This window comes from Nuphar pumila, chromosome 5 (assembly GCF_984573655.1).
Source record: "Nuphar pumila chromosome 5, dmNupPumi1.hap1.1, whole genome shotgun sequence".
NCBI lineage: Eukaryota > Viridiplantae > Streptophyta > Magnoliopsida > Nymphaeales > Nymphaeaceae > Nuphar > Nuphar pumila.
This window is the reverse complement of record NC_143253.1, coordinates 125,692,473-125,720,435: the sequence shown is the minus strand read 5'-3', so window position 1 is coordinate 125,720,435 and position 27,963 is coordinate 125,692,473.

Below are 27,963 nucleotides of genomic sequence, written 5' to 3'. Positions count from 1 at the left end.
ACCATAGAAAACCAAATCCATCAGTATGGTTAGGTCCAACCATGGTGAAGTTGCAGTAATTGGAGAGGAACAACCTCACAAAAAGAACAACATCAACAATGGTAGAAACACCACAGTTCTGGTTGGCTCTGGAGAGGGCCTCTCTTCCAGAGTGCCATACTCTTTGAGTTGAGAGTCCTTGGCATTCATTTGCTTCAAGATGTCTAGCACAAAGGATCCGTTATGATATCCGAGGTAGTCTCCATTCTTTATCAACATATGCAAGTAGTGACGTAGTTAGAATCGATGTGACGGGGGGGGGGGGCAAACAGGGTTGTAGCAAAAAAAAAATTTGTGTGATAGTTGGGGGTTCGGGGGCAGCGCCCCCGAAAAATTTTTTTTGAGATAAAATAAAAAATGGCTACAATTATTAATAAAAATCTATTTCATATGGACAAATCAAACTATTTGCTGCAGTCAGGGCTGGGCTGGGCAACAAAAATGGATAAAAATCTATTTCATATGAAATCAGGGCTGGGCTAGGACTGGGCTTTTATATAATTTTTTTTTAACTGTTTCGGAAGGCAGAACTGGGCTACAGCCCAGTCCTGCCCCCCCCTAGCTACGCCTTTGTTAATGCAAGTCAGTTACTGAAGGCTGAAACTGCTGCACAGTGAGCATGGAAGTCAAGCTGGCCGTGTAACTCGACGTTAAAATCAGAATGTCGAAACACCAGATGATGATCACAAATCTTGCAAGATTACCAGCAAGCTTCTCTCCTGCAAATGTGAAAACACATTAGGCCTAAGTAAACCATTTCAGAAACTCACTGAAAAAAATGCATGATCATTGTCATTATTTTTCCTTGTTCAGTTCATGAACTTCAATATCAAGAATTTTCCAAATTTGCTAATGAGCTGATTTTTTGCTTTTCTTTATTATTTATAATCCGAAGAAACAACACCCTGCACATAGAGACCTGGTGGCTTAGCCTGCCATACCTACGGTTGTCAATGAGGGCAGCAGAAAACTCTGAGCCTAAGACCCCTGCCCCTGGGGCCTATGCTGGGTGTCGGCTTGCGCAGAGGGCTTGACTATATGTCTAGTGGCCAAGGCCCCAACCCACTACACCAATCCCCTTGGGGGCTAAGCTAGTCTTTTGCTATGTGGCAAACAAGATGAACCGTTTTGCAGCTCTATGCTAGAAAATTGATTCATCTTTGTGCAGACTAATTTAAGATGCAAAGTGCCACTGCAGTGGTTACTCGTATGGTCATCTGGGTCCTGTGTCAAGCTGAAGGCCTAGGATCGAATGTAGCTGGCGCATAAGGGCTGTCATTGCTTTATCACTATTAGAGCACGTCAGGCTGGGTGATGGTGTCCGAGTTTTACCTCTAGGAAGGCAGGCCCATTAAGTGACCCGGTTCTCGGTGAAGGTTTCCCTTCGTCATAAAAACAAATTGTAAAAACTTACTGGGCATGAAGACCAGCGTAGAAACGGCGAAATAGAAGATGAGGCCCACTTGTTCAGGGAGCTTATATTCAGCATCATCGGCTCTGAAGTTAGCATTGATCCTGTGCTCAAGCACCCATATGACCATCCCTGTGAACACGAAGAAGGCCGCACTGGTCAACCACAAGGCTGGGGTCAATGGCTTCAAGAACACCCAGGCGTTCTTGCTTCCTTGTGAGACAAGGGGTACCAGCAGAGCTATTCCAGAAGCAGAGTATTGTGGTGTCACCAACCAATGCATCATATCTCTGTTTCACACAAGAGATCATTAGAAGAATTGAAGAGCAACCAAATGCATGTAAAATTCTTATTGGGTCATATAGGTTATTGGATATGGATTCAGTAATGTCTTTTGTCATCTGAATCTGAACTCTCTGTAGTGCATATGTCCAAATATGAATTAATCCTACCCGTTCACTGTAACAACCCCAAATTGACCCTAAAAAAATGCATTTTTTTTTTAAACATTGCAAAAAATATCTTAAGAACCTGAGGTACATTACAGTTTTAATTTACATGACCTAATAATAACTTTAAACATAATATAAATCAAATCATGAACTGAAATTGAATTTATTTAAATCAAATAATCTCTATTGAAGGTTCACATATTTCACTAAAAACACAAACTCTCGAAACTTCATAACCTGACCACCAAATCATAATTCTCGTGATCTCTAGCAAGCTAGTCTCTCTATCACTATGTCTTATTACCTATTTTTTTTTAACAGGGTAGGAACCGAAGTTATCGTACAAGACCCTCTCTAAATCCAACATAAAAAATATATCATAGATTAAATTAAACACAAATTTAAGAGAACTCAACAAACATCACACATTTAGAGCAAACTTACAATATAAGTAATTCAAATCAAACAATCAACAATTTTATGTTAAATTAAACATTTAGGAAAATGACTTTTTAAGTTCAATTACCAAGTATCACTTTTCAATGCATGTCCCTTCTCAATGCAATACAATTAAGTTTCATCTTTTATAAGACTTGTGGTTACAATAGTTGAGTCAAATCCTCGAGGTCAAAGGCAGTCCTCAACTGTATTTTAAATACACAATTTGTATTTTATTAACTGAGTCCCACATATATCTCTCGACCGACGTAAACTTCCCTATCTTGAGTCAGGACATCGAGCATCCTCACCCAATGTCAGAACGACAAGGGTATCCTCACCCTAAGCTGCCATGTTGGCATCATCCGGCATCCTCACCCTAACCAACCACCATAGAGCATCCTTATTCTGAGCATCCTCATCCAATATCCTTATGGATCCCAATATCCTTCTCATGCACCATCAAAATCAAACACTTTCGTCATCATGCATTAACCATTCAAACAAGCATATCATCAAGCATTAGTCATTCAAATATGTACATCATCATGCATCAACTGATTGGGTCATTACCCCGCTTGATCGTAACAATGCAATATTATGCCACATCTGAGACTAAAATATAAGCATAATTAAAATATTACATCATTGCATTTTACAATTAGTATCCTAACAATAAGGCACAAAAATCCAACCTCAACATGCGTGCGAGTGATTCAACTGAAGCCACCCCATAATCGGTGTCCCTTAAATAGCACACAAACTTTTATAACCATTCCAATACAACATCCATCATTCTCATATTGACTAATTAACTATCCAAGGTAGATCAGTTTTAACAATTTTTTTTTTCATGTGAAGCAAAGTCTTAGTCAACTAAAAATTTAGATTCCAATTTGATTTTCCAAACAACTTTCTTTTACATGGCATAAGTCAGATTTTTATGACACAAAAAAAATCAGATTTTTATAACATGTCAAAATTACTTTTAAAATCAAATTTAATCAAATCAGATTTTTAGTACTTTCAAAACATTTTTTAAAATATGCTTTAGTATATACCTACACATATATATATACATTGCTCAATACATAAACCGATCAAGGTATATATATATAAAGTCTTAATCGCCATATACACACGTATACTATTCAATTTGTATACACGACCTGGTATGCATATATATAGATCCTAATTAATATATATTATTTGCCGATATATATATTCAATTTTGAAAATAGTCCAAAAAAAAAAAATATATATATAGTTCTGAAAACAGCCCAAATGATATATATATATATATATATATATATATATATATATATATATATATATATATATATATATATATATATATATATATATATATATATATATATATATATACATCGGAGATCAGTTTGGTGGATAAGCATCGATCCACAGTCGTGGCTATAATCAGCATGATCTCTTTTCAAAAGAAACGCAAATTCAAGGATTAAGGCTACATAAAAATTTGTTTCATACAAGAACACCCTTAAGCCAGCCTGACGTGAGTCAAATGTAAGAACGCAGTCTGCCATACATTTACATGAATGCAAATCTTTTTCAAGAACCAAAAGAAAATGCAGTTTTTCTTGCACGTATATGATTGCAACTCTTTGTTTTTTTTCAAGAATAATAAGAAACACAATCTGTCACACACACACACTGTATATATATATATATATATATATATATATATATATATATATATATATATATATATGCAGATTTTTATTGAAAACCAGATTTACGAACTTATTTATCATGAAAGAACACAAATCTGTAGTCAAAACCATATTACAGCATATCTATCATAAAAAGAATGCAGATCAAATGCCTGGTAAGAAGGCAAGTTCATTAAGTGACCCAGTTCTCGGCAAAGGTTCTACTGTTGGACATTTGAGTTTGGTCCAATCCATGACCTAGTTTGATACTAATGAGAGGTTAGTAAGCAATTAGTGAAATTTAGTGGGGTAGAAGTTACGTGAATGTAAAAAGGTTCACGTTCTGTAATCTCTCACTTTCTTCCGCTATAAATAAGAGTTAAGCCTGTGTGTCCCCGTAATTCTTTTTGCGTTTAGTGTCTTGTTCACGATTGACTTGAAGGCTTAGGCTCATCATGGAGCACCTGCACATCTTTTCCTCCTCTGTGCAAAGCAGGATATATGTTCCCCCCCCGAATAGGGCAGTTAGCTACATCTCATGTTCGGGGGTCCCAAAGAGCACCACGTATGTAAGCATGTGCGTCTCGTATCCCCATGTTTGTCAGCATTAATTAGCGTTGGAGTTTGATGCGATTGCAAAGACTTAAGTACCCTCTCCTCCATTGGTGCAAAAAAAAATGACGGTTCTTGAAAAGGAGTGGTTGTAAAGACTTAAGTGCCCCGAAGATGATTATTTAAGACCCAGTCTCTGCACTGCAGGATTATCCGAGAAAAAAATCTCCCCTGGAGGAGGCCATGAACATCAACCCTCTCTCTCTCTCTCCCTTCTATTTCTGCTTCTGTGCACATCCATTAGAAGATCATACATTGCTCCATCAAGCACCGACTGACCTGCACATTGACTGTTGTGGAGCCTGATTCAAAGTTTTTACCCTTACAGGAGGAGGGTTTGGGGGCTCATCCCAACGTGGGTAGCATCATTCAACTCTCACTCTCTCTCTCCCTTCTATTTTTACTTCTGTGCACATCCATTAGAAGATCATACATTGCTTCATCAAGCACCGACTGACCTGCACATTGACTGTTGTGGAGCCTGATTCAGAGTTTTTACCCTTACAGGAGGAGGGTTTGGGGGCTCATCCCAGCGTGAGTAGCATCATTCAACTAAATGAGTTGTAAATCCTGATTCAGAGTTTTTACCCTTACAGGAGAGGGGTCTGGGGGCGCCTCCCAGCGTGGGTAGCATCATTCAACTTGAAGAGTTGTGGAGTCTGATTTAGAGTTTTACCCTTACAGAAAGGGGGGTCTGAGAGCTCCTCCCAGTGTGGGTAGCATCATTCAACTTGAAGAGTTATGGAGTCTGATTCAGAGCTTTTACCCTTACAGAAGGGGGGTCTGAGGGCTCCTCCCAGCGTGTTCATGGCCTTTTGCCCTTACAGGAGGGGGGTCCGGGGGCTCATCAACCCTCTCACTCTCTCTCTCCCTTCTATTTCTGCTTCTGTGCACATCCATCAGAAGATCCTACATTGCTCCATCAAGCACCGACTGTCCTGCACATTGACTGTTGTGAGTCCTTACTGATTAGCTGCCTCTAAATTTATTCGACTCTGGGTCCTTACTGCACTTGAAGTTGAGTCGCTGTATTTTTTGTTGTTTGGTGGGTGGTGAGGCCTTCCTCTACTCTCTCAAGACTCTTAGCTTGGGCAATCTTTCTTTTGATGATTGTGGTTGTAATGTATCATTGAAGTTAAAATGAGGAATGAAATGACAATAGAAATCATTGAAAATTTACAGAAATAAACTAGACTCAATAACGAAGACACCACTTTTTACGGATTTGGAATATGACTTCTGGTTAGGGAGATATGACCCTGACAAGTTGGTCCTAATTCGGGTAGCGATTTACAGCGATTTGCTTACTGAATAACACTACAAATCGCTATAGCGATTTGCGGAAGACACTACAAATCGCAAATCGCTATAGCGATTTGCGTAAGAATCTACAAATTGCTATACGATTTACGGAAGACACTACAAATTGCTATAGCGATTTGCGATTTGTAGTGTCTTCCGCAAATCGCTATAGCGATTTGTAGTGTCTTCTGCAAATCACTATAGTGTTTCGTTGGAGACCCGAAAATACTACAAATTGTTGTAGGAAAGCCCGATAATACTACAAATCATTGTTGGAAGGCCCAAAAAAAATTTGGTCCTGAGGGCGCTGCCGGGGGGAGCCCCCGGACCCCCCTTCTGTAAGGGCAAAAACTCTAAATCAGGCACATAAGTAGAGAGAGAAAGGAGAGAGAGTGAGAGGGTTGGTGTTCATGGCCTTCTCCAGGAGGAACCCTTTACCTCCCTTGATTTCTTCTCTAGAGAGGGAGAGGGTTTTACAGTGTTTTACGAAAAAGGAAGAAGAAGAAGATGACGATGGAGCAATGTATGATCGTCTGTTGGATGTGCACAGAAGTAGAGAGAGAAGGGAGAGAGAGTGAGAGAGTTGATGTTCATGGTCTTCTTCAGGAAAAACTCTTTGTTTCCCTTGATTTCTTCTCTAGAGAGAGAGAGAGGGTTTTATAGTGTTTTACCGAGAAAGAAGAAGAAGACTTTGAAGAGTCAACATCATCCTCGACTTTCTGGATAAAAGACTTGTTTATCCTTTTTTTGAACAGAAAAAGAAGAAGTCTTTGAAGAATCAACATCATCCTCGACTTTTTGGATGAAGGACATGTTTGTCCTTTTTTTGAACTGTTTTTTTTTTTGAATAAAGGGCATTTTTGTCATTTTCTTAAACCATCACTTTATGAGAAAAATAACAAAAAAGGGTACTTAAGTCTTTGCAACAACACTAGAGTCCGATGCAAAGTTATGTCAACATACATGGGAATACGAGCCCCATGTGCTTGTATACGTGGTGCTCATTCAAAGCCCCGAACACAGACGTGGGATTCAGTGAATCATGGGGGGCGAACATACACCACCCTCTCTCCTCTGTGGCATAAACCTGTATGTGTCACTTTTACGTTTTGGTTCTAATAATCAAATATGCCAACATTGGGTAATGGGCCCACTTTTGTGCATTCGACTGCACGTGTGGGGGTGAATCTGGAGCGTTCATTCCTCGATGCTCATCGATGTCAGAGTTTTTGGCTGGCTGGGGCCGCTAACGACAGTAGACCAGCGACAACAAGTCACCGTCGTCATCGTGGCATTTCGTAGCCAGTCGCCAGTGCTAGAGTTGGCGGGTAGCAGGAACGGGGCCGACATGCAGAAATGCCCATCTACCCGTGGCTGGGGGCCTTGCTGGACGCGAGACACCGACGATTTTATGCGCCGCTAGCCCCCAGCTACAGAATTCAATTTTTGAATCGTAGGGGGAGGAGGTTCGGCTTCTCTGGTCCCCTTCGTAGAATTCGGCATACCCCGGGCATGAGACGAACGCTGTCGCCGTCACCATCGGCCTTCGTTGGAGCCATCCTCTGCAATCAGAGGGCGACGACTCAGTTTTTACAGGTTTTCGGTTTCTAAGAAACCGAAACGAGCCTCTTTGCTTCTGCCGGAAGGTCGGTGGTGGTTGACGACAGTTGCCATCGCCATCGACCGACCGTCGAGGCAGCTGCCTTGGTCAGCGACTGGCAACCATGATCGACTACCAATGGAGTGGATAACCCTGAAAAAAAATCAGGGTCTTCGGAGTCCTTTAGCTTTCGCCGGTGGCATACGCCGGGGAGGTGAGGGGGGCCGACGATCGTCGACGCTGCTGGCAAAGGAGGACGGTCACCGGAGCACCGCCATCCGTCGGTGGTGTTTTGGCCAGCCTCAGGAAAGGGGTTTTCGTCGGGAGGGGTGGTGACCTTCATCGATCGTTGCCACTTCGCCGGTGACGTGCCCTGAAACGGGAGGGTGAAACCTTTTTTTTTTTTTAAACCCTTTCGATGTTTTTTTTGGTTTCTGAGAAACTGAATGATTAGTTTCTCAGAAACCAAAATGATTTTTTATTTTATTTTAATGCCCTCTGGTCAAGGCGGATCGGACCCAGAATCTGGATCTGATCCCTAAGGCCGACCAGACCCGTTCTGTATGGTTCAGACCAAACCCAGACCCAGACCCATTCTGGTTTCGAGTCTAGGTCTGCTCCAAAACAAAGGGTCACTGATCAGAGCCGACCTGGTTGGATCAGAATTGGACTCATTTGAGTTTCAGGTCTGGTCTGATCCGAATGAACCGGGTCATGATCCAAATGAATCGAGTCATGATCCAAACCTAAGCCCGATCTGGATGAACCGGGTCATGATTCAGACCTAAGCCAGATTCGGATATGATATGGGTCTGTGTATGATCCAATTAGATCGGGTCAATATCCAGATCCAACTAGATTCGGATCTGGATTGGGTGTGGTTTCTGGACCTAACCCATTCCTGCTATAGACCGGATTCAAGTTCAGATTGTTTTTGGATTATTGGATCCAATCCAGGACTCGATCATTATGGGTCTGGATCTAGATTGGATCCAATCTGAGGGTATCCAGTCCAAGATCCATTCAAACTGGATTTGGATCCAAATTGGACCAGAATAGATCCGAAAAAGGTTATGTATATTGTTTATACCTGAACCCTTTCTATGACCGATACAGAACCTTTTAGGACCAGTTTGGAGTCATTTTTGGCCAGTTCCGAGATGTAGATACCCTATTTTCATGAATCCATGAAAGAACATAGATTTTTTTCATTCGGTTATAGGGTTTTATTAGCTTTTCTTCATGTTTTAGATCGATTCATTAGTTTCAAAATTGATTTAGACCCTTAGATGACCGGTTTGAGGTCGTTTCAGACTGGCGGTTCCAGCTAGTGGACCCCAGGTTTTACCCATAAGAGTGTGTTTTTATTATTTTTCATGTTTTATAAGTGTTTATTGTTAAGAAAGCATGACTTATGTATGTCTAATACATGTGTTTTATGCACAAAGTTCTTAAGCATGAATTATGACTAAATTTATGATATTTTTAATATATTTTTATCAAAATTAGTTTATGCATATAAGTTAAAGCATGAACCCGTATTTTGATGATATAATGCATATTTCATCATGAATATACATGCATTATCATGCATGCATGGGCATGCTTTATAATACGAATATATTTTCGGTTAAAAATCTTGATTGACTGACTCATGCAATCACCAAAGTGATCTGAGTTGTGTTGATTGAGAATTCTTTGAACCGTATTAGCATTCAATATTATGATTGTGTGTGACTTTATGAAACAACGATTCTACCCAAAGGTAGGTCATTGTATTTCAAATTCACACAGGGTGTAATAGTGAATGTGTATACCAGTCCATGAAGTATGTTCGTATCCAAAGGTATGGTGCTGAATTGCCTATGGTTACATGATCTGTTAGTTTCACCAATTGAAGTTAATTCCTTGTTAATTGAAGAGATGAAACAACTATGAATATTATCATTTCCACCAAAGTAGAACGATAATGACTCAATTGTGCTTATCCCAGAAAAGGTGAATAATAAAGGGTCACAGTTTTTACCTTTTCATCATGAGTCTCGTCTGAGCAATAATAATGTATTTTCTTTCATTCCTTGTTGTATCAAGTTTTTTTCATCATTAACGGTTCTAGTAACATTTTCTTATTAGATGGATCAAATTTTTTAGATTGGAAAGAAATAGCATTGTTTACTCTCAGTTACATGAACCTGGATTTGGCCCTTATGACTAACGAACCTCCCGCTCTTATAGAGTAGTGTACAATCGAACAGAAGGCTACCTCTAAAAAGTGAGAGTGCTCAAATAGACTTAGCATGTTTCTTTTACAATCTTGAGTGGCTAAGAACATTCGTAGCGTCATCCCTTACTGTAGAACAATGAATTAATTTTTGGGAGCCATTGATGCTCAATTTGTCAGTTCTAATAAGGCAAGGGCTAGTACATTGATTTCCAAATTAGTGTCTTTGTAATATTCATGTGAGAGTCACATCCGACAACACATTTTTGAAATGAGAAACATTGCATCTCACATTAAATGAATAACATGAACTTCACCATTTCTGACTCTTTTTTGTTCAATCTGATTTTGATCTCATTGCTTACTGAATATGAACCCTTCAAAAACTTCTACAACACACATAACGATGAGTGGTCTTTTAATGACCTCTTGATCAAGTGTGTTGAAGAGGAAGAAAGATGAAAGGGTGTCGAGTGCATATATGGTTTCTCATAAGGAAAAACATAGGTCGAGGGCAAAGAAAAGTTTCTTAAAAAAGAAGAACATGAAGAAAACCTCTTAGAAGAGTTCAAACTCTCAAGTGAAAGCCAAATCCCAGGCAAGAGACTCTTCTATAAAGTGTTTCTTCTGCAAGAAGAAGGGACATAAGAAGGTGGACTGCTTGAAGCATAAGAAATGACTCTAAAATAAAAGTAATAAGTCACTCATTTCTCATTAGTACAATTTGATCTATATTCCATTACATAGTTGATGAATTGATTCTAGTGCCACAGTGTACATTTTCAACTCTTTGCAGGTATTTCTGAATAAAAGAGAATCAATAGAGCATGAAAGAAGTATCTTCTCAAGTAATAAGATGTGTTCACATGTCAAGAACGTTGGGACTTGCAGAGTTATGTTGGAATCGAGATTCATTTTATATTTGGTTGATACATTTTATGTTTCATCCTGTAGTCAGAACCTGATGTCAATTTCAAAACTTGATAAATTTTGTTTTATTTTTAAATTTGAAAACTCCAAGTTTATTATTATTGAAAATTCTATTAATGTAAGTTCTGCATATGTGTGTGATGGTTTGTATCGTTTGAAAACTAAATTTTAAGTTTGAGAATCTCACTCCTTTGATAACATAATGACTCATAATAAACGTTGTCTAAAGTAAAATCAATCTTATTTGCTTTGACATCGAAGGTTAGAACATATCTCGAAACAGAGAGTCCAAAGACTTATGAAAGAAGAAATTATTTGATCCCTTGATTTCACAGATACAGAACCATATGTTGATTACATAACGGCTAAACAGTCTAATACGTATAAGAAAGATGTCAAACACAACAATGAAAAGTTGAAGATAGTGCATACGGATATTTGTGGCCCTTTTCACCATATTATACTGGTAAAAAATATTTTGTCACCTTTATAGACGATTACTCATGATATATGTATCTCAACTTATTATTTGAAAAATCAAGTCTTTAAGTTTTTAAGGACTTCAAAAAAGTAGAGAAACAAACTGGTGGAGTTATTAAAGTGGTCAGGTCTGATAGAGGTGGTGAATATTATGGTCGTTTCACAAAGACAGGATAAAAACAAGGGCCATTAGCGTAGTTTCTAAAAGAGGAAGATATTGTACCTCAGTATAACATGCTTGGTAGTGCTTACTAGAATGATGTAGTTGAAAGAAGAAACTGTATGCTTAAAGAAATGATTCAAGCGATGTTCAATCACTCAAACCTTTCCTTGACCTTTTGGGGTGAAGTTCTTAGGACAACAATGCATATTTTGAATAAGGTTCTTACGAAGGCTATTCAAAGACTTCTTATGAGTTATAGAGTTGTAGAAAACCTTCTTTGTCATATATGCGTATATGGAGATGTCCAACAGAAGCTAAATTATATAACTCATATCTAAAAGTCTTTAATTCTAAGATGACTAGTAAATTTTTTATTGGTTATCTAGAAAGATCAAAGGGATTTAGGTTTTATTCTTTATCTCATATACCACAAATAGTGAAAACAAATAACGAAAGATCTCTTGAAAATGGTTTTATTGGGATAGATGCATCTCAAAGTATTGAATTTAAAGAAATGCATGATTCAAGTTTCATACATAAGAATGATAAAGACCTAGTTTTTCCTATCATTGTCCCTTTAGATAATGTCAAGAAAAAATCGGCCAATGAATATCAATCCCAAATAGAACAAGTTATTGATGAGGATATACAACAATAACATGATACAAAAGTTTATTTTGAACCACCTGTATAGTACCTATATGGAAGACTACAAGGACCAGAAAATCTGCTATCTATCCAAACTATATGGTGTATTTACAAGAGTTCAATAATTTTATTGACATTGATGATGATTTTTTTACTTTTGCAGAAGCTATTGAAAGTGAAAGATCAATCTATTGAGTTAATGTCACGAAAGAAAAGCTTGACTCTATGGCAAAGAACCAAGTATGGGATCTTGTACATCGACCTGATAGAGTCAGACTTGTTGGTTGTAAGTGGGTCTTTAAGACCAAGACAAACTTCAAAGGTCAAGTGCAGATGTACAAGGCTAGGCTTGTTGCAAAAGGTTTTATATTGATTATAATGAGACTTTTTTTTCTATCTCAATTAAGGAATCATTGAGGATAATCATGACCCTCGTAGCCCATTTTGATTTAGAGCTATATCAAATAGATTTGAAAATTATTTTCTTGAATAGGGATTTGGAAGAAGAGGTATACATGCAACAACCTTCTAGTTTTAATATAGATGACTCAAATTATTTAATCTGTAAATTAAAGAAGTCAATTTATGAACTTAAACAAGCCTCCTGCCATTGATATAAAAAGTTCAATCAGGTAATTATGAACTTTGAATTCACTTAAAATATTGTTGATCAGTGCATATATCTTAAGACTAATGGTAGTAAGTTCATAATTTTGATTTTATATGTAGATGATATTCTTTTTGCAACTAATGATTTGACCCTACTATATGAGACAAAAGATTTTCTTTCCTCTCATTTTGATATGAAGGACATGGGTGAAGCCACATGTCTTTGAAATCAAGATTCATCATGATAGAACTAAGGGTGTCCTTGGCCTCTTTAAAAAATCTTATATTCTTAAGATTCTTAAAAGACATGGGATAAAAAATTGTTCTCCTGGTTTGGCACCCATAGTGAAAGAAGATAAATTGAGCCTAAAGGACTGTCCTCAAGATGATAATAAAAAGGCTCAGATGATAATTGTCTCATATGCTTCAATGGTTGGAAGTTTGTAGTATACGCAAACCTACACACGACCTGATATCACATTTATTGTAGGAATGCTTAGTAGATATCAATCAAATCTAGGCATTGCACACTGGAAAGCAGCGAAGAAGATCATGAGCTATTTGCAAGGAATGAAGGACTATATGTTGAGATATAAGAAAGTTGACCACCTACAGGTCATTGGATACTCTAATACAGACTTAGGAGGATGTCTCGACAGTAGAAAGTTTACTACTAGATACATCTTCCTATTAGCAGCTGGTGTCACCTAATGGAGAAGTGGAAAGCAGTCTACAACTGTTGCTCATACCATAAAGGCAAAATTTATTGCTTTATACAAAACTTCATCTCAGGCCATTTGGATAAGAAACTTTATTATGGGTTTTGAGATTGTGGACTCTATTGAGAGACTACTAAAAATCTTTTGTGATAATGAAGCAGTTGTGTCCTTATCAAATAACAATAAGAGCTCAACTTTGTGTCGATACATAGAGTTAAAGTACTTTATTCTTAAAAAAATGACTATAAATCATTTGTTATGTATTAATACAATTAGTATGAAGAAAATGATTGCGAATCCCCTTACTAAAGGGCTAGCACCGAGATTGTATTCTCGATATGTAAAAGGGATGAGTCTATTTGATTCCTTCTAATGTATGACAATACATTATGGTTATATGTCATCATATTTGTGAAATTGAATTGATTCTCTATAGCTTCGAGTATTGTTGATTTTGCATAAAAGATCTCTCATTTGGTTTGAGAGAATAATAGAATAACAATATTAAATGACCAATAGAATGTGTTAGAGACCAACCTATTCATAAAAGTAATTTTAACATGTTGAAGCACTAAAAATGAATTATATTATAATACATAAAAATATGATATTTCATCTCCATGACTCATATGATTTATTCTTGTGATACAGGATAGCATGTGAATCCACATGAAGAATTAAGTCGAGATAACAGTATGAACTTTGATTTTGTACATTTTTAGTGTTAATGAGCCAAGTGGGAGAATGTTGGACATTTGAGTTTGGGTCTAATCTATACTATAACCCGGTTCGACACTAATGAGGGGTTAGTGAACAATTAGTGGGATTTAGTGGGGTAGGGGTTATGTGAATGTGAAAGGGTTCACATTCTGTAACCCCTCACTTTCCTCCACTATAAATAATTGGCAAGGCTGCATGATGAGTTAAGTTTGTGTGTCCTCGTAATTCTCTTTGGGTTTAGGGTCCTACTCACCATCGACTTGAAGGCCTGGGCTCATCGTGGGCGTTGATAGGCTGAGAACAATGCCGAGCACCGGCACATCATTTCGTCTATGGCGTCAACCGGTATGTGTCACTTTTACATTCCGGTTCTAATTATCACACTCTAACATCCACCTCATAAAAAAACATTCAATTTTTTGCAGTACTTGAACAAAGACAAAACAAAGAGATATAAAACTTCTTTGAGTTTTCTTTGCTCCAGTCTTTTTGCTTTCTTAAATCTTCGTTTTTGGTTAATGAAATTGACTGACTCAGCTTCTCCTCCAAAGTCAAATGGCAACATGTAGTGAAGGCGAAGTTGAGGCCTTAGGCAAAGACTCCAAATGGGGCCCTACATTTTTTTCATTGTACATAAATTTGTTATTATTTATTAAAGGGGTTGCACCTTTGTTTTCTTTAAATTCTTAATATCGTCCTTATTTACTAATTGGGTTCATATATAGAAGGCCCCTCCAAAATAGGTTCTGAATTGTTTGCATCCGGATCTGAATCCTACTAAAGTATCTACCCTAATTGGAAACACAATTACAAGTAAAGAATTTATCTCTTGTTGGAATTTGAGTAAAACTAGAACTGGACTGCATTTTTGGATGCAAGAATATTGAAATGGAATTAATTCGTCCCATTGGTAGTCAGATTAAGATATGACTTTCTTTACTGGGTAAATGCTAAACAGACTCAGAGTCAGTTTGAGATCCAATCCAAACCTTTGGCAACCAGAGCAGATCAGTGATCTCCCAAATCACTTTAAGAAAAATGATTTGGCAACCTCACCTTCAACAAATTGCATAAAGTCGTGGGATGACACAATGGACGGTGAAGATGTCTAATCTGCTCTGGCTCGCAACATAGGACTACAAATTGTCACGCTAACACCTAAACAAATATTGTTTGATTAAATAATTTGAAGCAATGAACTGTATGACCATGCAATTTTTTTATAAAAACAAGAAAATGAAAAGAAAGTAGTTGTCTAACTTGGACTTTCGGTTGGTCGTGGGGGATCCTTCCACATTTTATCTTTTTCGCTTTAAATATTAAAACATTACAAAATTTAAAACACACTCAATCTTTTATTATTTTTTTTTATTATTTTGTAGCACGCTCTGACTGGCTAGAAAGTTTTGAAAGGAGAAGGGAGGCCCATTCAAAATAGGAGGCCCCTAGGCGGTGGCCTCAAATTTCAAAGAGGCCAGCCCGCCCTGTTCTCATTAAATGTGTCATTAGTTACACCACCATCTGTTATTCAGTTTTATGATTTTCATTTACAGAATTAAGATCCCTGGTGGATGCCATTTTATGAAACCTTTTTTTTTGTTAATTAAAATTTGAAAGGGTGCCAATCAGCTCCCCAATTGGAAATTTGCAGAAAAATGATGAAAACTTGGTTTTGCTCTGTGGCTTTTGAAATGAGAGAGAGACCTTGCAAGTGAACTTTGATTAGAAGAAAACAAAGATTTGAGTTCTGATAACGTGCATTTTCAGATACTTCTAGGAGCCAGAATAGAGGTTCTCAACATTTCCAAAGAAGGAAAAAGACCCTATTCAATCTCATTACTCTATAAAATAATGCATTAAGGCAACACTTCCTTGGCTGCCCAAGCTTCTATAGAAATGCCTATGAGACGGCACCAATTGATTCATTATTATGTAATCCATCAAGGTTCATAGGCCTTGATGAGGATTTTGACAGGTAAATTAATTAGTTAAACCACGGATTCCTAAATTTCCTTACACTGGCAAATCAGTGCCTGCAGTGCTGCACCCTCTAGATAAAGAACCGACTGTCATGTCCCCGCATTGCATAAAAAGAAAAGGATGCATGCATGCTTCGGTCAATAGAGGATCAGGTGCAATGTGAATGCACACTTTTAGTGTGCGGCTGCACCTGATTACCTACCATCTTTAGAATACAGCCTGTCAGCTGTGGGGTCCAACAGCAGATGGTGGGTGATGAGGTGCAGCAGCACACTTAAAGTGTGCAATCACATTGCACCTGATCTCAATTCTTTTCGGTCTTGACCATTCCCTTGGGACTGACAAGCCAATGTCAGGGGAGATTGGCACTTGACTTTTTAATCATGTTAAAAGGCCAAGGCCCTCCAGAAAGAACTAGAAACTTGCAATAGTTGAGTGCTGCTAGCTTTATCATTTCTAGCCAACCAAATGCTCCAATTAGATCACAACCATAATCCCCACACAGACCTATCTGGCACAATTGGCATTGAATTGATGAGTTCAACTGCATCCTGCAATAGTCCATGGCGATCCAAAATGTCAACCATTGAGGCAAAGTGCTCCACCCTTGGAACAATACCAAACTCTTCAATCATAGAATTGAAGTGTCTCTAGCCTTCATCCACGAACCCTGCGTGGCCACAAGCTGATAACACAGAAAGGAATGTTATATAACTGGGCGCTACATTGAACATTTTCATTTTCCTAAATATCAGCAGGGCTTCCTCTGCACAACCGTTATGTGCATATCCACCTATTATTGCATTCCATGAAATTAAGTCTCTACGACGCATCACATCAAATACTCTTCTAGCATCAGCAATGTCTCCACATCTACAGTACATGGTTATAAGAGAATTCTCCATGTGTGTATCAGGGACCCATGCTTTTATAAGGTATTGATGTATCTGTTTTCCCTGGTACAGAGCCACAAGCCCAGCACAGGTACTAAGAACACATGACAGCGTGTGTTTATCTGGTTTCAGACACATTCCTTCATTTTGGAGAAGAAATCAAGTGCTACTTCATAGTCTCCATTATGCTCGCAACCAGATATTATTGTGTTCCATGAAACCAGGCCCTTCTGTGGTGCATTGTCAAAGAAACGGCGTGCATAGTCCAATCTCCCGTTCTGAGCAAGTCCAGAGATCATGGAATTCCATGTCTGCACATCCGGTTCAGGAACTTTACTGAATAGCAACAAAGCCGCATCTATCGCTGATGCATGCACGTAACCACTGATTAGAGTGTTCCATGAAACAATATCCCGTACAGACATTTCATCAAACAGTTGCTGTGCGGAATGCAAGTTTCCATCTTTAACATAGCACATGATCATGGTATTCCAGGAAACCACATTCCTCTGAAATCTCACCATCCTGCCACGCTCATTTTGCCTACAGCAGCCTCCAAGAGGAATCTTATCAAACAGTTGGCGAGCATCTTCAACTCTCCCACTCTGCCCATACCCAGCAATCAAAGTGTTATAAGCATCAACCTCCCCTTCCTCCATCTGTTCCAGCAACCTAGTGGCCTCATCCAACTCTCCGTTCTGCACAAAACCCACAATCATCGCATTCCACGATGCTGAATCCCGCATCGGCATCCTCCCAAACAATTCCTTCGCTGAGCACAAATCACCACAATGAAGGTACCCCGTGATCATGGCGTTCCACGACACTACATTTCTCAGAGGCATTTCGGCGAACAGATAATGTGCGTCAACCATCCTCAAATTGCTCGCATATCCACCGATTATGGTGTCCCAAGAGGCCACATCCTTCAGTGTAATGCGATCGAAAAACTGCCTACCCTCATCTATCCCCCCCAACTCTGATATACGCAGATAGCATCAAGTTCCAGGAGACCACGTCCCTTTGAGGCATTTCGTCAAACAGTTTTCGAGCTTGCTTTAGATCATTATTTCGGACGTAGCCACTTATGATGGCATTCCACGAGACGACGGTTCTTTGAGGCATTTCGTCGAACAATTTGTGGGCATGGCGGAGCAGGCCTTTACGTATGAGAATGGATATCTTCTTGTTCCAAAAGAACACATCTCGATCCGCAGAGAAGATGCAGAAGCGGGCGATGGCCTTCATGGTGGTGTGCAAGTGTCAGCAAGGAGTACGTCTTCGCTATCAGCCATAGGACCATGTTGAGCACCGTCCATCTTAGAGATGGACAGCGTAGGGTTGCCCATTGATTGTGCGATGCAATCGGGATTCCGTACAGAGTAGTCACTCCTTGCAAATTCAACACTTAAAAGAGATGTATAAATAATGTTTTTGGCTTGCCGAATGCAACTAAACATAATCAAATTGGGTAGGATATCAGATAAAATCCAGTTCAATGACATCCCTAGATGTAAACAGGGGTGTCAAGTGGTCGTGTTTGACCCAGTCCAGATCCATACCAAACCCTATAGGATTAGGGTTTTGTGATAAAAAAAGGTCGGATTAGAAACTGTGTCAAACCCAAAGGATCCCACTAGTATATGGAACTGGGTATAACAACAACAACAACTACGCCTTCATCCCAAAACAATTGGGGTCAGCGATATGAACAAAAAAAGAAATTCATTTTGGGTCTTCCACATGAATCCTTTTCCTCCAATCATTTCTATAACGCCATGTCCTCGGTGAGGTTCAAAGCATTCATATCCTTTCCTATCATCTCCATCCAAGTCTTCCTAGGCCTACCCCTACCTCTTTTAACTAATATATTTTCCCATTTCTCCAACCTTCTAACTGGAGCATCATTAGGCCTTCGCCGAATATGTCCAAACCACCGTAAACGATTCTCTCGCATCTTATTCTCAATGGGTGCAACACCTACCTTCTTACGTATCTCTTCGTTCCGAATCTTATCTTTTATTGTATTTCCACACATCCATCTAAGCATCCGCATCTCAGCTACACTCATTTTTTGAATATGATGTCTCTTGGCAGCCCAACATTCCGTACCATATAGTAAAGCGGGTCTAATAGTCGTCCTATAAAACTTTCCCTTCAACCGCAATGGCATTCTACGATCGCACAGCACTCCAGTAGCACTTTTCCATTTCATCCACCCAACCTTTATCCTATGATTTACATCTCCATCAATTTCTCCATACTTTTGAATGATGGATCCCAAATATTTGAAATAATCATTCACCGGTATATCTTGCTCACCAAGCTTCACTACACTCTCATCACTACTTCGTTGCTTACTAAGCCGACATTCCATATATTCAGTCTTACTCTTACTCAACTTAAAACCTCTAGCTTCCAATGTTTGTCTCCATAATTCTAACTTAGCATTAACCCCAGCTCTAGACTCATCAATCAAAACAATATCATCAGCAAACAACATACACCACGGTACATTTTCTTGAATTGATCTCGTAAGCTCATCCATCACTATCGCAAATAGGAAAGGGCTTAAAGCAGATCCTAGATGTAACCCAACCGTTATCGGAAAATTGGTTGTCACCCCTCCACAAGTGCGGACATTGGTTACTACTCCTTCATACATATCTTTAATTATACTAATGTACTTGAGAGAAACACCTTTCTTCATCATTGTCCACCAGAGAACGTCCCTAGGTACTCTATCGTATGCCTTCTCTAAATCAATAAAAACCATATGCAAATCTTTGTTCCTCTCTCTATATCTTTCAATAAGTTGTCTAAGAAGATGTATAGCTTCCATAGTTGATCTTCCAGGCATAAAACCAAATTGATTCTCCGATATCATGACAACCTTCCTCAACCTAGACTCAATCACCCTCTCCCAAAGTTTCATAGTATGACTCATGAGTTTTATACCACGATAGTTTGTGCAATCTTGTATATCACCCTTATTCTTATATAAAGGCACCAAAGTACTCTTCCTCCACTCATTAGGCATCTTATTTGTTCGCCAAATCAAGTTATGGAACTGGGTATGGTTTGTAAAATTTCATACCAAACCTGGGGCCGACCCAAATTGCGATCAAGACTCATGATTTTTTAATATAAAATAGATAAAAGATATTATTTTACCGAGTATAAATCAGGTCTGGTTCATGTAATCTTTATAGGACCCCAATATGTTTTTTCTTATAACTCACCCAATTGGACCCGAGCCTGAACCCAATATCAGCACCTCAAAGACAGATCTGGCTTTGAACTCACCTGAGTCCGAACCGGATCCAACCTGTTGACATTCCTAGATGTAATTGGCCCAGATAAAGGCTGTCTAACATGTGGGTATCCAACACAAACAAGGTGCATCTAAATTGGCCAACACAACTAAGGCTGGGAAATGGAATGAGCTGCTAGTGCTTCATGTCATGCTCAGCTAATAAAGATTTTGTTTGAATTCTAAACATAGGCTCCCTAAGTTAAACATTATTAACAGGTGTTTGGCTCTGCTTGGCTGGAAGAGACTCGTTAGATAATAATAAATATATTTTTAAATATATTTCATATTATACAATGTAGTGTTAATGTTAAAAAAATACTTGAAGCGTTTGGCTTGCGATCAATAAGTTTACAATTCAAATCCTATAGCAGCTAGGTTTGCAACAATATATATATATATTTTTTAGTACATGAGTTAGCATGAACTTTATTCAATAGGTCTAGAGTTCAATTCCTATTATATATATATATATATATATATATATATATATATATATATATATATATATATATATATATATATATATATATAGAGAGAGAGAGAGAGAGAGAGAGAGAGAGAGAGAGAGAGAGAGAGAGAGAGCTTTAATCCGTTCGGTTATTAATTGAAGTAATGTTTGGATGACACTCTAAACGAGAGTTTACTAAAAAAGCTTTGGTTTGATAAACTGTTTGAGTGCTATCAAACCAAGTTTTTTAGTAAAACCTGGTTTCGAGTGTCATCCAAACCAGGTTTTACTAAAAAACCTTTGGTTTGTTAACTGTTTGGGTGCTACCATGACTGATTTTTTTGGCGAATTCGATCCTCCCCCACAGTTCAACATTTGCAAAAACGCTCATGTTGAGCATGACCCCTATATGCTTCGAAATTCTAATAGTGCATTTTTTGTTCATGCCGACATCGTGGCCGTCTGTTTGCATTTTGGACGAATGCCACGTGGTTTTGTTGACTTTTGAGCTTTTTAAAATGCAAATCGGATGGCCACGATGTCAGCATGAGCAAAAACGCTCATGTTCAGCATGCCCTGATCTGCTTCCATTTCGATGTTAGTTGGATGGTTGGACTTAGGAGGATGACGTGATTGATATAACAATTGCCCCCACAACTGCTTGACTGTCTTTCATGAAAGATCATGGTTAGAGATGGAGATAGATCTTTGATCTCAGATCAATTAAATTGAGTGGATGGCAGATCGTGATGGGTGGTCGGTCGTTCTGCATCATGACATTTCAGGATAAGGACCATAGGGTCTATGAGGTTAGGCACTTGATAGCTAGATCTTATCAAACCTTCCTTTGTGCTTTTCTTGCTTGGTCCCTTTGCTTGTTTCTTAGTTTGCTGCTTTTAGGGATCATTAATCACCCATGTGCAACAATTGGTCTTTCTTATACACAGTTTTTTGTTTTTGCATTAAAAAAGAAGGAACTGAGAAAAGAAAAGAAAAAATTTAACTTTGTGGCCAAGATTGTCATGACTTTCGTCTCTATTTGAGACAGTCGACTCCTTGAAAATAATCAGAACTTACTTTTGATTGAGAGAAGGGACAAGATCGACCATGTGATAGACATGGTTGGTATGTGCAGATTCAAGCTATATCTTTCAAAGTAACTTTTTTGGTTAGGCCAAGGAAAAACTCTTTCATCATAGACCATATATGGGCAGGCCTCTGGTTGGTAAAACTCTTGAGGTCTCCTTTGTCAGCCGGAAAGTGCACCAAGCTTTTACCTTGCGGCAAGGAACCCCATGTAGATTTCCAATTTGTGATATCTCGTCAACTTGGTGGCATTCACAAATTAAGTCACCCTTACTAGGTGAGTAGAGTCCTTGTGGGCAATTTTTCAAAATAACTATTTGCTGCAAGTGTAGATATAGTTGTCTTTTTTTTTCGTTTTTGCTACTTTTATTAAGCAGTTTGGTAATTCTTAGAGTGGACACTTTTCATTATCACAAACGGGTGATCCCCGTGGTTGGTAGTTGCTGTCAGTGCACGTCTCCTTGTGGTGGGATGTTGCAGGTTCAAAACCCAGTGGTACCTAGAATAACTGGTGGGAGTCTGCCTAACCCCAGCTTGCCTTTAAAAAAAAAAGATCCGTTTTCATTGATGTTTGTGTAAAAGTGTCATCAAAACCACAAGATGAACCAGCATGGTGTGCCCATTACCAGTTCCTTCTTCCCAATTAAGGCTAATCAGCCAGATTGATGGGGGTAAACCGATAAGTTCAAATGGCAGGGTCTTGAAAGCCCACTTACTCGTAATAGTGACTAGAACTCACCAAGTTGGCTGGGAAGAGATGACAAATTACTCTTAATCAACAACAAAAACCAATAAGTTCAAATAGCCCCAAGGGGTTTGGCATAGTGGGAGGGGGCCTTGGCTGCTAGACGGGTAGTCAGGGTTCCATTCCCATGGGTGTTAGCCCCTTGAATATAAGGGGCAAGGATTATTATGTCCCTTGCTCGTGCCGAAGCAAGATGAACCCCTGGGGGCAAGGAGTGTGTCACGAGTTTACACCATCAGGAAGACTGTAATTAGACATAGCTTGCACAACTAGGTCTCTAATCTCAAGGGTGGTTTTTCGTTCCCCCGTTCCACATGAAACCAAAAACAATGATAAGTTCAAATATCAATAAATTTTATAAGAGAGTTATCTATGGGAACAAACATATCTATGTCAAGTCCATTAATAATGTATCAAGAAAAGTTGGTACAAAAATAGATGCACTTCCTGATGTGCTTACACATGCATGATCATATATATGTATGTATGCATGGATCAGTGGTCAAACTTCTGGCCAACAAGAATCCATCAAAACTTGGACGAGAAACTAACAAAAGAGCATGCTGTTAAAGGAAATCAAATGGAAACCTTTATTGTTCATGAATGTTATTTCCCTATATGAAACCGACAAGTCAGTGGCAGAAAAATGGGGCTTAAACCCAAATATGGGGCGGTAAGCATTAGAAAACGAAAACCATTTTTTCTCTATTTGGATAAATGATAATGTAGCTCACAGAGGGTCTAATCAACACCTAGATTTTAGGTTGGTTGGGGAATGGTCCCTATTACTGTAATGTTGGTGGGCACCTTGTAGTGGGACAACAACCTCCATTGGACATGGAAATTTGAGTAACCAACCAAATCACTCAAGACAAAATTGTATATAGAGAGAGAGGGTTGATTGAAATTTTGCACTAGGCATTTCCTTTCTCCCTTGCTTCTGTTGTGAAGTTATAATCTACGCTCTTATTTCTTCCATGAGCTGAAGTACCTCAAATTATCAGCATAAAGCTTAATAACTTAAGCAGTAAGCAGCCATTGTACACTTCCTATAGTGGAAAAGACAAATGCTTTCACCTTTTTTTGTTTTATTTTGGAGATTTTGGCAAGATGGATTTGCCCCCTTCCCAACAGGGGCTCTGCTTACCAGTTAATTTCAGTATTCTCCAGAATGTCACCTTGGGCCTCAACTAGTATTGCCATCTCCAGAAAAATCTGCATAAAGGAATAACCAAATTAATGAAGAAAAGTGAAGAAAGAATTCTATAATTTAAGAATTAGAGAACACAAAATTTTAAGGATATGCTTAAGTCAAGAAGCATCTTCACATATTTTTCACTGGTTGAAGAAAGGCTATAACCACCAAAGGCTGGTTGTAGTGTGCTGGAGCTCGCTAGAAACCTCGATTTCGATGAGGTCCATTATCCTCCATATGGTCGAACATGGGCTCCTAACGATCAGCCCCTGCTTCAATCTTGCCCCTTTTCTTTCTTTTTTTGTTTGTTTGCTACAAACAGGAGGGATGGCAGCTGAGGGGGGAGCTCGCTGGAGTAGAACCTTCAGTGAGCTCTACCACACTTCTGCTGCAACTGAAACAGGGGCATATGTGTTGGGGAGAAACCCAAAGGTGCGAAAGACTTTTACTCTATCTAGATCACTTAGAAAATTCAACAAACACTTGGCATGCACATATAAGAATGCCATCACTACACTAAATCTTATGCAACCACCGTCACAATCACATAATATACATTGAAATAAAAAAGGAAAAACATAAAAGAGATCAAACAAAAGAAAGAACACACCGATTTACGTAGAAAACCCTCTGTTGAAGAAGATTGAAAAATCATGAAGCCACCACAACAAGTTCACTATGTAAAATCGATTATAATGACTTCTTCTTAAGCCTTCAACTTGAAGAATCACTCTTTCTTTACATACAAAAATACCCATTTGATCTCTAGATAAAAGAAGAAGCTTTCATCTCTTTCTCACACGCCCACAAGCATGTAGAGGAACCACACACCAAACAAAAGACTCAAAAGCTCTCACTCTTTTACAAAACAAAAAAAAATATAAAAGCCTAACTTACTGCACAAAACATGAACAAATATAGACTTATCAATCAAACCTCACATTTGACTTCCTACAACAAAGAGAAACAAGGGATAAATGGATCCTCCCATATGAGAATGAACCCATATCCAACAATATATTTGGGAGTCTTTATTTTGAATTTTTTGTTTGTGCTTTATTATTATTATTGGTATTATCATTTGCACTTGCTAGGTCTTTCCTTTCTTTTTTTTCTCCTACCCTTCATAGTTCCAATAATCTTTAAGGATTTTCCTGTATTTCTCACCTATGTCTTTGTGTAAATACTAGAAACTATCAGTTTACTTTCTTCACTGGGATTTGTTTATGCATAAGAGTTAGAACCTTAGGTTCCACTAATCCCCTATGTTATCCCTCATATTCATGCCCCTCTTAAATTAAGTTGTTTGGATCAAATCTGACCCTATAGATGGATTCCAACATTATGAGATCCATTTAATAAGAATCAACCCTGGGGTCACATTTTTCTAATGAAAAAATTTCAAAACAGGGGCTCTCCAACATATGCCCCTGTTTCAGTTGCAGGAGAAGTGTGGTAGAGCTCACTGGAGGTGCTACTCCTGTGAGCTCCCCCTTCGGCTGCCATCCCTCTTGCTTGCAGCAAACAAAAAGGAAAGAAAAGGGGCAATATTAAAGCAGGGATGACTGTTTGATCGTATGGATGGTAATGGATCTCACTGGAATTGAGCTTTCTGGCGAGCTCCAACACACTACAATCAGGAAAAAAAATGTGATACCTAAGTTTCTGGCAAGCTCCAACACACTACAACCAGCCTCTGGTGGTTGTAGCTTTTCTTCAACCAGGAAAAAAAAATGAGATACCTGAGTTTCTGGCAAACTCCGCCACAGAGCCCCTGCCTTCTTGCGAGACGCAGAAGAAAGGGAGAAGAGGAAGAGAGAGCAGAGAGAAAAAAAGGGGGAATCCAGGTTTCCAGTGAACACCACGCTACAACCAGCCTCTGGTGGTTGTAGCATTGCATCAATCAGGTGAGGTAGAGGGCGAAAGTGGGTGCAGGTGTGGCGAGACGTGGAAGAAAGGGGGAAGAGGAAGAGAGAGAAGAAAGGGGGAAGAGGAAGAGGGAGAGGAGGAGAAAGTGTACGCATGAAGGCTCGCTCCTACACTGACAGAGGGATATGGAGGGGAAAAAAGAAAAAAAAGGAAAAGATGGAGAGTAGGAGAAAGCGTACGCGTGAAGGGGTATTTAAAAATGGACCGTTCAATGAGGGAGATCAACGGTTCCTATGCGACTGGTTGGGCCTGTCTAAAACAGGGGGCCGGCCTAACGCATTTCTCAAAATAAATATATATATATATATATATATATATATATATATATGTATATATATATATATATATGTATATATATATATATATATAGAGAGAGAGAGAGAGAGATTACCATGGTCAAGGGCATACCGCAGGTTATTTAAAAAATTAATGTTACAAAATTTTGACTTGTAAATTTTTGACAATTTCCACGAGACAATCACATCCTAGGAATATTTCTTAACTAATATGAAGGCATACACGTGTTGGGATCAGGTGCAATCACATTGCACAATTTCCATGTGCCACTTCACCTACATTGCATTTGTGCAATGTGATCCTGCCTCCACACATACACACTTCACGAAGGAGGATAGAAAATCTCATCTTCCTTGGCGGATTATTTCCTTGAACCCAACCACAAAAATCCCTAGATGATTTTAAGTGGTAAAATCAGACATTTTTCTTTTGCGTTTTAGCGGGCGGGCAGCTCTAATGTTTACGATACATGTAAACCAAACAAGATCCAATAAGATCAAGCTCAATAGGATTTACATACTAAACCCAAACACCTACCAAATAGGGGTTCAAGGGTTTATCAACTTCGGGTAAATGGTCCTTTAATATCCAAACCAAACGTGTATCATATTGATATTCCTGTATGAATGTTGGTAATTGAGAGAGAGAGAGATGCGTACGACATCATCACGCGCACATGGAAGATACTTTTTCATGTTGGCTTAGTATATGACGATAATACTACTGTACAATCATAGAACCTCTACTGTTGATGACGATGGTTTTACTCCTTTGGTTAAGTCCCGTTAAGATCCTCTAAAAATCATACTTTCAAATATTTTTTTCTTAATCTAGACCATTTGATGTATTTATCATTATTTACTCTTATTGGGAATATGTATTTGATCAGGATTTTTTATGCTCAGATGTGAAAGAGGAAAAAAAATCAATGGTTGATATTATACTAAAATAATATTATAACTCTATGATTGTACAGTAGTATTATATATATATATATATATATATATAGAGAGAGAGAGAGAGGGAGGCTCTTGACCATTGACTTTCTTAAATAACCAAATAACCACGTCTCTATCTAACTAAAACACAAAAAATAATGAACAGGGTTGGGTTTGGCGTTTTGTTATGTGGCCCAACTGATTGCGTACGGGGGGAGAAAATGCAAGAGGCTCCCTTCAATAATACCAAAAAATAAAATAAAAGGAAAAAAATAATTTCTCATGGCTTTCTCCCATTGAGCAGAGACTATAAAGAATAAAACAATAAAGTAATCAAAAGATCAGAACGAGTACGGTATCTGGTTTCGATAAGGGCATATTTCCGATACCTTTACTTTGAATAGAAAGTTTGTAAGGGAAGAGAGCCAAAACGGTCAGACTTAGATTTGGCCTTCCTTCTCCCTCCCTAGAAATGGAAAGCATGCCTGTCAGTACGTTCAGATCACTCCCATGCCAATCTAGTCTCGCGTTCCCTTTCTTGCAAGACACACCATCTCTCTCTCTCTCTCTCTACAATTACCGTCTTTAGCCAACACCCCACCAATCAAATCCATCTCTACCTTCTCACAAATTTAGCATTATGGTGAAACAGAGTAAACTTCAATAATGGGTCAATAAAGGAGGCAAAGCAAACAGGTAGGTATCTTTGGAGTAAGATCTGTTTCAGGCAGGAGATATAGGACGACTGAGCTCTCACACCTACATGATCTTGCCTACTCATGATTGCCATTTTAATCAAAAAAAAGTGAAAACCCACTTACCCATATGTATCATGGTATAGAACTACCGTATATTTTCTCATATATATCCAAATTTATTGGTTTCTGCTATATGTATAACATATCTGTAAGGTTTGATAAAAAAAACTAAAAAAAAATTATGGTTTTTATTAGGTGGGTATACTTGCTCCCAGAACACTCTGTCACTACCAACATACACACACAAGGCATAAATTTAAAAAATTATTGGGTTATGCATGCAGGCGTGCGTGCGTGCTTGCTTGCTTTGGTTGGTGGAACTGTTCGATGCACATTTTATATCATA